Below are 12,281 nucleotides of genomic sequence, written 5' to 3' on the forward strand. Positions count from 1 at the left end.
AATCCGCTTTTCGTTCAACCAACGTTCACCCGGCGCATATCACAATATATAAAGCCCGATGATATATCTCACGCATCGATGAGTATCTCTACCGATAGAGCGGTATAAATTTTATCTTTTCAGTCATATTCTACCCTTATAAATTTTTTCAGAATTTATTCGAGAGAAAATTGCATTTTGTTAAAAAAAAAAAAAAAAAAAGAAAAAAAAAGTGGACAGGTGAAATTTACATTTTAATTTTTCGGTTACTGTGAAAGTAAAAGCCGGAAGGGAGATGAAAAAATTTTTATGCGTAATACGAAATTGATACGAGCGAATTTGTAGCCACTGGATGGGAGAAAATAAATAAACAATGATGATAAAATAAAATAATAAAATAAAATAAAGGGAAGAAGCAAAAATGACGTGATAAAATCGTGGAATTTCGACAGAGTACCATCTAGTCGGCATACGAAAACATTTTGATGCTTCTTTCGAATACTAATCCACCCTCAAGTGTGTCTGATGCCAGTGGAAACTCAAAAATAAAAAAATTCACACGAGCCTCCCCCATTTACATAAAAATATACAGCGCGTGATTTCGTGAGACGTGAATCGTTTTCAACCGTATAAATATAAGACATCCATACATATATATATATAGATTTTTACTACGTACTTTCATGATTTTAAATTTATATATGTACATATATGTGATCGTGGGTTTAAGAATTTTGAGTGCATGTAATTATGTCACGCGTCATTTCGGGGTGTAAAGGTGTGCAAAAAAATTATTATGCATGCTTGCAATTGTGCTGTACTCATTTTTAAAATATATTCTCATTAATATTTAGCAAAAAAAAACAGTTTCACTACTAAAAGTTTAAAAATTATTATCGTTTATAATTGAAGAATTTTTTTAAATTGTATTCCAGTTGACAATTGTAGGATTTATTTTTATTCGGGATATCCAAGGAAATATATAAGAAAACTATAGCTTAAGGTGGTCATTCGAAAGGAAATTTAATTTTCTACAACTTTGAACTCGGTATAGAATACTTTAAAGTAAATAGTTTTGAAGATAAAGCGATTTGAAGCCTGAAAAACTTGTAGTCTGGTGAAATTGTTTAAACGGCTGTAACTTTTGGACAATTGATTTAACGATCCTCTTTACTAGTACCCAAGTTATAGAAAATTAAATTTCCATTCAAATGGTCATTTTTTACCGTTCACAAAGATAATATTAATTCCAATAATTTAAATTTAATTATTTCAAAATACGTAATTAAATAAATTTAAATGAAAGCCGAAAAATAAATAATGATATTTTAGAGCCTCAGGCAGCAATAAAGAGTCTACTTTGTAGTTTCAGTACTCTTTGTGAGTATATTGAAAACCAAAAGTATCACAATAATCTCAAGTGGACAGAGAAAAGCCCCGAGGACAAACGGCGTTCTCTATTTTTTTCTCAAAAAATAAATCACAATCCCTCTATCATCTTATCCAAAATTACGCTTGAACCGGGTGTTTCATAAGCAGCATTTTGCCCAAATCAATACACATGTTTAATGCATTTTTAAAAAAAAATGAAAAAATTTCAGGGCATTTGCGAATATCAGAATAGGGTGTAACCGTCCCCGTCTCCGTCTCCGTTTTGTATATATATACATACATAAATCGGGCTTAAAAGTTACGACAGTTGAGCACGCCACACTGGCAACAACAACGCCCTGGATATTTCCAGCTCAAACACGTGTGCTTGTACGTTTACCTTTGATCTCCAGACCTTTGTAATATACACTTTGTCTAATTCACATTTTATTATTATTATTATTATTATCATCATTTACTTTTTAATCCTCAAACTTTAATAATGTACCCAATCTACTCGTTACATTAATCACCGTTTCATCAATTGTTTCTACTATGCATTAAAAAAAAAAGAGAATGCACAATAGACAATAAGTTATGGTGGTTAAATTAATTACAAGTTGTTAGACAAAACGTGATGTTAAATTAGTACATAAAATTATAAGACACGTGAAGGGATAGAAGCAAGTCTGGAGGCATAGAGTAAGGGTATATAGTTTTAACCTAGTGTAGCAATTACCCTAAAGCTATGCATCACAATTAATTCGTAATTAAATCCCCGCGACAGAGAATGAGGGCGTGGTACACGCAACCTGGCAGTCTGTAGTCGCTTGTGTAGTCTATTCTGTTCGGTTAGAGGCAGAGAGAGAGTGAGGATAGATGGATAGATGGATAGATGACTGGAGGAAAAGAGGAGAGGCGAGAATGAGAGAACAAAAGAGAGTGTTTAAGAGTGAGAGAGACGGAGTTACTAAGGGAGAGAATTAAAGGTTGAGTGGGTGGGTAAAGCGTATTATAGAACCTATGGTGACAGCCGGAAATAAAGGGACGGCTCTCTGCATTAACGTAACGCTCGGTCAAAGGGTTGCTTTCTCGTTTGTCTCTTATTGCTCTCCGGTATTATTATATATATATATAAGAGCACTAATATACCGTTCGGTGTAACTTCTCGAGAGGGCTACAGTGTGGCTCTAAAGACATAGGGGTAGTAGACAATGTGACAGCACTAAATTGCCATTTATCGAACCGCGAAAACTCTGACTCAGTTCGGCCAAACAGTCAGTTAACGTATCGAGCTCCGTTATAAACTCCGACATAACGATTTATTGACGTTTGGATTTTTGTTATTGAACACAGTGTGTTATCTTAAGTCACTTGTTTCATTATTTTATTTTATTAGTATTTACTCATGTTTTAGCTATTTAAATATTTAGATAACTTGATAGTCGTTATAATTTTTAAACTCGATAAAAAATTTTTTTTTTGTGATAGACACATAAATTGTATGTAAATATTTCACAACATTTATTATTTTTTGATAATTTATTGTCGTAAAAAAAATTTTAAAACTAGTAATTAATAAGTTTCACCACAAGAAATTATTGTCACATTTAATATTGTATGGTAATTTTTTTTTTTTTTTTTTACAATGAATAATTATTCTGAGTATAAATTATAATTTTCAATAAATTAATAATCATCAAAGGCTCCGTAAAAATGATTGATTAATATAACAATAAATATCTACTGATTATTTAAATTCAAATATCTATTTACATTTGACGTAGAAATAGATTTAATTAAAATGATAAATTAAATTTGTATGACCGTGACGTATTATATTATATATGATAGAGCGTACGAGTTTGCAGAGACCAGGTGTTCATGAAAGCCAAAATACAATGTTCAATATATTGAATTTAATGAAGCGACTCGAAAATATGATTACACGCTTGGCTCTTCATGTCACTCAGCTTCATTTAAAATACCTCATTATTGTTGTAACTTATAAATAATACCTTTTCTGTACATCATAGCGCGATAACGCTCTGTTACGTCTAAAGTAAATATCATCCACACATCCACCTATTTGTACCAATACTTATATAAATATCACGATTTCTTGCTCTAATTTTATTCCGTCAATTTATCATTTAATGTTTCGACACTAAATAATATCTCAAATATTTGTTCTAAAAATTATATGTTACTATTTTTCAATACTGGATAAATTAAAATCATCAATCATAACTCGACTCTCTAACTAAAATTATCATAATTATATTAGAAATAATAAAATTAATGAAACATTAAATAAAATGAGTTATAAATATTTTTTTACCTGATTATCTCATCAGATTAGATTAAAATAAATCCTCAAGTCTTGTTAGCAATATCTCTTAATCAACCTCAAGTTTAGCAATTAAACGTCACAGAACAGTATTTTATTTAAAACCACAAAATAGATTCAATTAATGAATTGTTTGCGACAGTGCACTTCACAAAAAAATAATTGCCGACACTTGTTGTTATTTAAGATTCGAAAAGTTTTATACTGAGGTTATAAAAATTACTTATTCATAGTGAATAAACTTGTCACACGGTTTTATCAATGGGTAAATAAATGTATGAATGCAATTGAATTTATTAAATGCGACGATGTGGCGGCAGAACGATGTTATGGTTTTATAAGTGGAAAAGAAATTGGAGTTTAATAAATTTCCGCATGAAAAAGCTTTGCAAGTTTCTTTTTTATCATTATTGTTGTTGTTGTTGTTTAATGATAATTACGATTGGTTTTGTTTTTACTCTTTTTTTTTTTATTGTTAGTATGAACTAAATAGCAGAGTAGACACGCGAGAAATGCACGGTTGCTCGAACGCGTTACGCTTTTATCGATGCTGTGAGACACGCGCGCGCATGTTTTATAGACTCGCGTCCGCGTCGTCTATCCCGACGACAACACTATAAAGCTGTGTACGTCATATATATGTTTAGTGTCTCCCTTTTTCTCACTTGCTTTATTATTCTGTACTTGGTCGGTTGGCATAGTATGAAAGCTCTGTATTCTGTAGTCTGTATTTCTGTATTTTGTATTACATGGTACCAGCGAACGCGACTGCGTGGTGGTTTGTCCATTCTCACACTACACGTACCAATATAGCAGAGTAATATACATTACTGTCCTAAAAATTCAGTTGTAACCGCAGCAAGAATTCACGCATGTGCGATCACGTTGTGTGGATTATTCGCGTTCGACGTATTATAAAACTGCGGGAGAACTCAGTTTTCATCTTTCCCTGAAAAGAAACCCAACGAATAAATATTCTGATGGAAAAACCTTTTCAATGTCATCTAAAACCTTTTTGTTGATTGAACTTTTCTTTATTTCACGTACATTTTTTATTCCGGGTTTAGTCGACTCACTTGACATTTTTTAAACTTTTTTTTTAATTAATATTCAAAGCGATATTTTGTTTTTTGTCAGAATAGAACGAGTCAACCCAGAGATTTATGTTTTTTTTGTAACTTCGTCGATATATATTTTTAAAAAAATTAATTTCCTATTTTCATAAACTTTGAGGTTAAAAATTTGACTGGATGCCACTTGGAATTTTTAAATTACTGTTATTATTAAAATTCAAGCTGAAAAATGATTTTATAATTTTTTTCATTTCAAATGAAAGGGAATTTATAAGTTTCAGTGATAGTCATTCAAATTTTCTAGATATTTGTTAAAAAATTTAGTTTTCATTGAAAGCGAGGTTAGAAATGGAGCACAGGGGTCACTTAAAATTATGGCTACCCACAGCAAACACAAAATAATTCATATAAATATCTCACTTGAAATATAATTAAAAAATAATAAACTCATTATTCTTTTTGCTTGTGTAATCTCAAGTGTTAAATATTTAAAATATATTTTTCTTGTCAACCAGACGCCTTTGCAAAAAATTTCCAGCAGTCATGTCGCAGTGATTAAGATATTAATAACATAGTCTTGATTTCTTAATCGTTTGGCTTACATCCTCTCTCTTTCTATCTCTCTCAGCTCGTCTTACCCTCATTTTATTTAGCATTCTCCATTCTTCATCCTACATTCAATATTATATATTCGAATTTTTTTTCTTGTTCATTCTTCTCCTCGTGCTCTCGCTTTATCTTTTATTCTTGATTCTGTCGTCGTGAGAAGAGACTTCGACACAATTTTTATCTCCGCTCGTCAATCTTCTTGAGAGATTGATCCGCCAGCACTACACATTCATTTCAATTCCCTTTGGAAATACTTCAAGACTCAAGTACGAGTTGAAATGAATTCATAAACTACGACGAACAACAAAATATAAATATCCATCTATTAAAAAAAAAAAAAAAAAAAATAAAAAATAAATAAATAGACAGCTTGCCAACATATTTTTAATTTTTATGTCCTCATTTCTGGAAACTTTTAATTTTCTTTTTAATTGTTTTTTTTTTTTTTTATATATTTTATAAAGTAAATCACACTCGTAGACATGCTCAGTTTATCACAGCACCAGTATCGTTGTGTCTACTCGTTGGTATTCTTGTTAAATAACAACGATTAATGGTAACGACTCTCGTAATTTTACATGATGATAGTATTCTAGGGCAGAAACATAAAATTCCGAAGTTATATAGTCCTAGTTAAAGTACACAGTGTATAGTGTGTTAAGATACAATGTGCGGTAGAGAGAACAAGATACCGAATGAATTATTGTTTTTCCTAAAACACTAAAACTTCAGTTATCTCTAGCCCCTGTAGGCAATAGTAAGCGGCACTACTGCTAGAAAGAACAAGAAAACTTGAATTATAACGGCGAATAAACATTTAACCTCTTAAGTGTTTAAAACTTGTACGAAATAATAGATTGCGTGGAAATTTTTTAAAATTATAATTCACAGCTCTTGTATTTATGGAACATTTGGTTGAGAGAATTTTCCAATGGAGGGAAACCAAACATTTTATCGAGTTTTGTATGCAGAGTTTCTATGGCGAATGCTTCACAAGTGACAAGAATCACACGGTTCCACTCAGTGTAAATGCTGTAGTAAATGCAGATAATGATCTATCTGCAGGCAACTAGCTCGACATTCAGTTAAAAATAAACATCCAGATGCATTCAAGTCACCAGCAGCCTGCAGGCACTCCACCAAATCGGAAATGCTGTCGTGACCACACTCAAACACAATGGACTTTCAGTCCAAAGTCCTCTTTCATTTATATTTCATCCGTACTCACTTTTTCATAAATATATTTTTTATTTTATAAATTAAATTAAGCTCAATAGAAAATAACTTTTCATCAACAGCTAAATTCTATTTTTATAAAGTTACTAATACTTATTTCCGTCGTGTATTTATAATTAACTTTTACCGTCCTTATCTTGGGTGTACTGTTTGCTTAATCAATAAATTATTGAGTATTACTTTTAGTAGGAATAATTAAAAATGTAATTTAGCATCCGGCTGGGGTAGATTATGAGCGTTATTACACAAACAGCTTTACTAGAAAAAAAGAGATTGAAAATAATTGGATGAAAGGGTTCTTTCACCCAAGATCATAAAAATTAATTTTCCATGGGCAAAAACACTTTTTTCATTGAGAAAAAATAATTAGCCAAGTTAGCTCGACATTTCTTATCATGCCCATACCTCTCTAGCCTTTGGAGCCCACTAATGTAATGACTTGCATAAAGATTTTCCTTTGTTCTCAAATGATCTTTAGATCTCCACTCAGCAGCCCCCAGTGTACATTTTCATATACAGAGCCTTTTTATTCATATTTTTAATTTGAATGTTGAAAACGCCATCGAAAGCTATGACGCAATGCTCGAAGAGCAACATTGTCACAAAAGTAATCATCAGAGTCCAAGTCCTTGATACGCGCACGTTGACGGTGACGTTCCCTTGTGAGACATAAGGATCCAACATCTAGCGTACATCCATCCAGAGTACCAGCAGAGTTGCATCAAGCATCAGAGTCGACGTAAACAACAGAGTCGACTTTTACTCTTTCTCTTTCTCTCAACGACTCTAGATTGAAGGAAGACGAGCTTGTACGTTTGTAGGTAATCAAAGGGATTTCGCGTGTGTCGTTAGATTCTCCAGTGTACTTATTGAAGCACACATACAGTTGGATAAAAGCAGTGCACTAATGTAAAAATGAGTCGAGTAGAGTAAAACAATTGTGTGTTCGGGACTTTGAAGTTTGTGCGCGCCTGACCCTGATGAAGCCGCGGGGTTTCTATTCTCACCCCTTTAAATCCCTGCAGAACCTATTTTAGCTTTTGTTTCTTCGAAGCCTCTCGTGCTGCGATAATGTCAAACGTCAAAGAGGGCTTTTAACTCGGCTAATTATTTTGTGATTTTCCTGGTTATTCTTTTTTAACAATCACTTACTATTTACGATGATGATAATTATGTAAAAAAGTAAAAAGAAGAAACAGAGGGTTGAACTCGTTGATGTTGAACTCGGTGGTCATCATTGAATATATGAAAACCCAGAGATACTTGGTTGCACTTTAATTTCCTTTGTGGGTTACACCGCCGAGAGTCTTCACTCCCTCACTTGGCTAATCAACCAAAAGGAATCTTCACAAGCATCGCACACATCCACAACAGAGAGGGTACTTCTTCAACTGCTTCCCTTTTTACTCTGATTTTTTACCGCCACTTGTCGACGGTGATGTATATAAATGTGTGCTGTGTAAGGCTCATCTGATGGATGGCTTTACTTTTGCGATTTTATTTTTTTGTTTCTTTTAGTGGGTCTTGTTTTTTGCCCACACCAACATCTCAATCTCATTGAATGTAGATGATGCACTTACGATGAATGTGAGCCACTTATCGTGCAGGAAAATATGAGTCAGCTACCAAGGCATCACTTTGATGACGAGTAATTAGTTGTTAGAGGTACATCGTATTATTACTTTGTGATGAAAACAGAACCAAGAAAATTACACTTTGTGGGCTACTTTATAGTTATTTATACTGAAAATGGAGAACCACAGCGGGAGTATGGGCTCTCCATGCTGGAAGAGGGTTAGGTTATGTATTATGCTATATATCTAGATATGTGGAAGATGTATGTGCGGACTGCGTAATGAGTTAACCCAATAGGGGGCGAATGCAAAGAGCGGTTGGCGCAAGCTCTCGTTTCGCGAGCAGAGAATCCAATTACTATTTCCCTTGTACGTAAATTCGATTGCGTACTATTTTCTCGATTCTTCTGTGTCACCAATCGCGCAACTTGGCAGATAGTGTGTGCCCGCGGATGCGGTTTTCGGCAGTGAGTGAGTGCTGCGGCCAATGAAGCTCGGGGTCAGGGGGCTGCAAGAGTGGTTGAGTGTATTGCGGGCTTCGGATAAAATAGATAAGTGAGTTTTAACTAACTAACCTTTTTAAATTTCAACTCTCGTGGTTGTTAAAGTACTGAAATTTATTTGCCGGATTACTTTTTTTTCATTTACTCGGAGTTCCGAAAATCGAATTAGGGGCAATCGAAGCAAGGCAATTTTCTAATTACTTAACCATCATTTTCTCATCATTCATTACTTTTTATGTATCTTTACAATACATATATAATATCATGCAGCAGTATGAAATAAATATAAATATATATATATATATATATAAAAATATATATATATATATATATATATATATATATATATATACAGATTTGAGTGATGAAAAAACTTTGAAAATCCATCTTTTTGTAACTCACCCTTTCAACTTCTCTCACCCTTCACCGCGTGTCTCATGTACTTGGGCGCCTTGCTAAAAAACACAAAAAAGGGTTGGTACTGTGTATAGAGAACGCGTGTAGTATAGGTAAGTAACGCAAGTAGTAACTCGCAGGGTGCAAGGGCCACCGCCGCTTTTGCGCCCTCCCTCGTATTTCTTTTGCTTTTTTCTCTAGCCGCCTTCGCTCAGCTTTCTCACCACCCCCACACCTTCTCTACACCATCTCCTCCACCAGCGCCCCTACATCATGGCCCTTCACTTTTTCTTCTTATTTTTTTTTTTTTTTTTATTTTTTTTCGTTTTTTTTGCTCCCTTTCTCACGCACTCACACGCGTGTCGGCACGTCGATGAATTCTTTGATCCAGACTGTAATTAGTTGGTGGCAGAGCTCTACCTCCCATCATTACCAACATATACAGATATATATATATATATATATAAATATAAAAGGGGGTGGCAGCAAAAATGTTTGAGTGGCGATCAAAGTAGTGCTTTGCTGCTACTCATACGCTACTCATTTTTTCTTTTACATCTTTCTCGCTTTCCTGAGGTCTTATATGTCGCACTGAGGCTGTACTTCATATGTATGTTTATATATATATATATAGAAGGGGGTTGACTAGAGTTTCGCAAAAGAAGGAATAGAAGGGTGTATGTGACTTTACGAATGCTGTTTACTACTCACCGACGACGAGCGAAACTTCACAGAAATTACATATATATATATGGCTTAGCAACTACTTATGTGTATGTACATATATTCAGTGCATATATGATGATGCTTTGGAGTTTACCAGAAGCTTGGATAAACAACTATACGGAGATGATACACGGATTTTCAAAGAGGGTAAAAGCTTTAAGGAATATCTAAAGATTTAGTTTCATTTATTTTTCTTTTACACTCGAGCTATTTTATTAAATATCTTAATATGTATGTTACATATTGTATTAACTGTCTTTATGTTTTATGCTTAAGAAATTCAATTAATGTGGATTTTTAATCATCGTTTTGATAAACGCGAGGAGGGTAGATTAATTTTTGTTATTTATTATTCAATGGCGCCGTTTAATTAATTTTAATTGTTATTGTTTTGGTTGAGATTAAAGATTATCGAGCTGGTTGAGAGATTTATTGACCTGGGGTCACAGAGCCTTGATAAGTTATTCAATAAAAAATATATATATACCCAACTGTGGATGTATGATTCATTTTTGAAAATAATTAATAAATATGTCAGGGATTGTTTAACATTTATATGGAATGTCGGTTTCGAGAAATCAAATATCGCGTTTGATGGCGAATTTATTTTATATTTTTTAGTAATGTACGTGTGTTGGATGTGTGCCGGTGGCAGAAAGGTATACTTTATGAAAAAAAAAAAAAAAAAAAAAAAAATGAAAAAAAAGTGAAGCTCAAGTGGCTTACTGGATTTTTCTCAAAGCCAAAGTCGTTTCCGTCGCGACGACGTGGCGCACAGAATCTACTCCTGTGTCCCTTGATCGTCGCAGACACGAAATCTACAGAAAAATTCAATGCATTGCCAACTGGCAGAACGGGGAATGGGAAAAATGAAATTCTTTTCTGCTAAAGGAAAAATGCCATGGCTCTTAAAGAAAATGACAAATGGGAGTCCTCAATCCAATTTTTATATTGTATTACTTAGTGGGTAATTTTTTTTTTACAATATAAATAATAAAATATGTGTTAAAAATAAATGTTTATTATCACCTAGTGTGAATATGATTTTTTTTTTTAATAAAAAAAAAAAAAGCAAAACATGATGTTCGCAACTTCGGTTCGAACCCTAACTATTTTGATAGTAGCCAGCAATCTTGCCTCCACTGCGAACGATGAATGTCTATGGAAATTAATAATGTTTGCTGTACATATATGTTGCACTAAGCTCTACTTTTTTCTTTTATTTATGACTAAAAATAATAATCCATGTTTTTTAATAGCGTCGAGTTAATTCAAATCGAATGAAATATTTTATTAATTTTTTTATTAATAATAAACTAAAAATAAATTATTGAAGATAATATAAACGGTAAAAAGTTTATTGAGTGATATGTCGGATAAAAATAAAAATATTATCCGACATATATGTTCTGAGGATTAAAATATATATAAATTATGATGGCATTGATATCAAGTGTTATTGGAGAGACAGAAATGAAAAGCATAGAGAGATATTTGTCTAGTATACAAGGGTTGATTTTAGTGATTTAAATGCATACGTAAAAAAATAAAAATAATAAAAATTCTCAAGCAGATGGATTTGTAAGTGTGCGATTATTGTGAGTACATTTCGCATTTCCGTATATAGTTTTAAAAGGGGTTACGCTTTGCACAGCACCCCCTCTACTGGGAAGAAATAAAAAAAACACATGAGGTTTCAAGGGTTCCAAACACTTATAGACGTGAGTTTTCGAACCCCAGAATATTATCGCTAGGCTGCGTTCTCTGCTCACATGAATCCTCACCCACCCCTACGCCCACATTAATGTATATATACAGATATATTGTATACAATGCCAGTAAACGTTTTCCCGTGATATCCCACTCTTGAGATTTAACTCCTTTCTCACATTTGCTCTCTCTGGTTGGCATGATCCCTGTAACACTCTTGCTCCTATTCTCCACTTTGTAGCAACAACTCCCATGATGGCATAAAGGGCACAAGTAATATCTTAATCCGCTTATAAATGCAAACCCAAACATATCCGCACACCGCCGGCGGCTGAAAAAGGTTTGCTCGTGGCTATGTTTGCAAACTACCAATCCCTCGATGATAAAAAATAAAAAAAAAAATATATAAAATCCGCAGCACGCTCCCTTGCCGATTGGCTGCCCTTGAATCGAGGATAAAAGTCCAATGGGGCGTACGCCCGCCGATCCGTCCAATAATTTCGTGCGTATCGAGTTTACAAATAACGGAGAATAAAAAATATAAAATATAAATAAATAGAGTGAATGAAAAAGGTTTATTCTAGGCCGCCTATATTTTTTCCACGTAAAATATATATCATTTTTATAGTATACATTAAGATAATTAAAATATATTTTATGCATAATATCTACTCGATACTCTTCATCCTTCGTTTTCATATAATAAATTAATTTTGTGACGTTTAACTTTTTTTTACGAACCGGTGAAATTGTC

General features: G+C 33.3%; 1 protein-coding gene across 2 annotated transcripts in view; it reads right to left on the reverse strand.

Moving 5' to 3' along the window:
* LOC103575285 (frizzled-2) overlaps window positions 1-12,281 on the reverse strand; it is a 98,763-nt gene that overhangs the window by 34,656 nt on the left and 51,826 nt on the right. Inside the window, exon 1 of one of the 2 annotated variants that reach the window (XM_008555012.2) lies at window positions 3,692-4,217. The exons of the other annotated variant lie outside the window; for it this stretch is intronic. The gene's annotated coding sequence lies outside the window, so the exon portion shown is untranslated. Of the gene's footprint in view, window positions 1-3,691; window positions 4,218-12,281 lie in introns of those variants that run through there. 2 annotated transcript variants of the gene reach the window in all.

This window comes from Microplitis demolitor, chromosome 5 (genome assembly GCF_026212275.2).
Source record: "Microplitis demolitor isolate Queensland-Clemson2020A chromosome 5, iyMicDemo2.1a, whole genome shotgun sequence".
NCBI classification, from domain to species: domain Eukaryota; kingdom Metazoa; phylum Arthropoda; class Insecta; order Hymenoptera; family Braconidae; genus Microplitis; species Microplitis demolitor.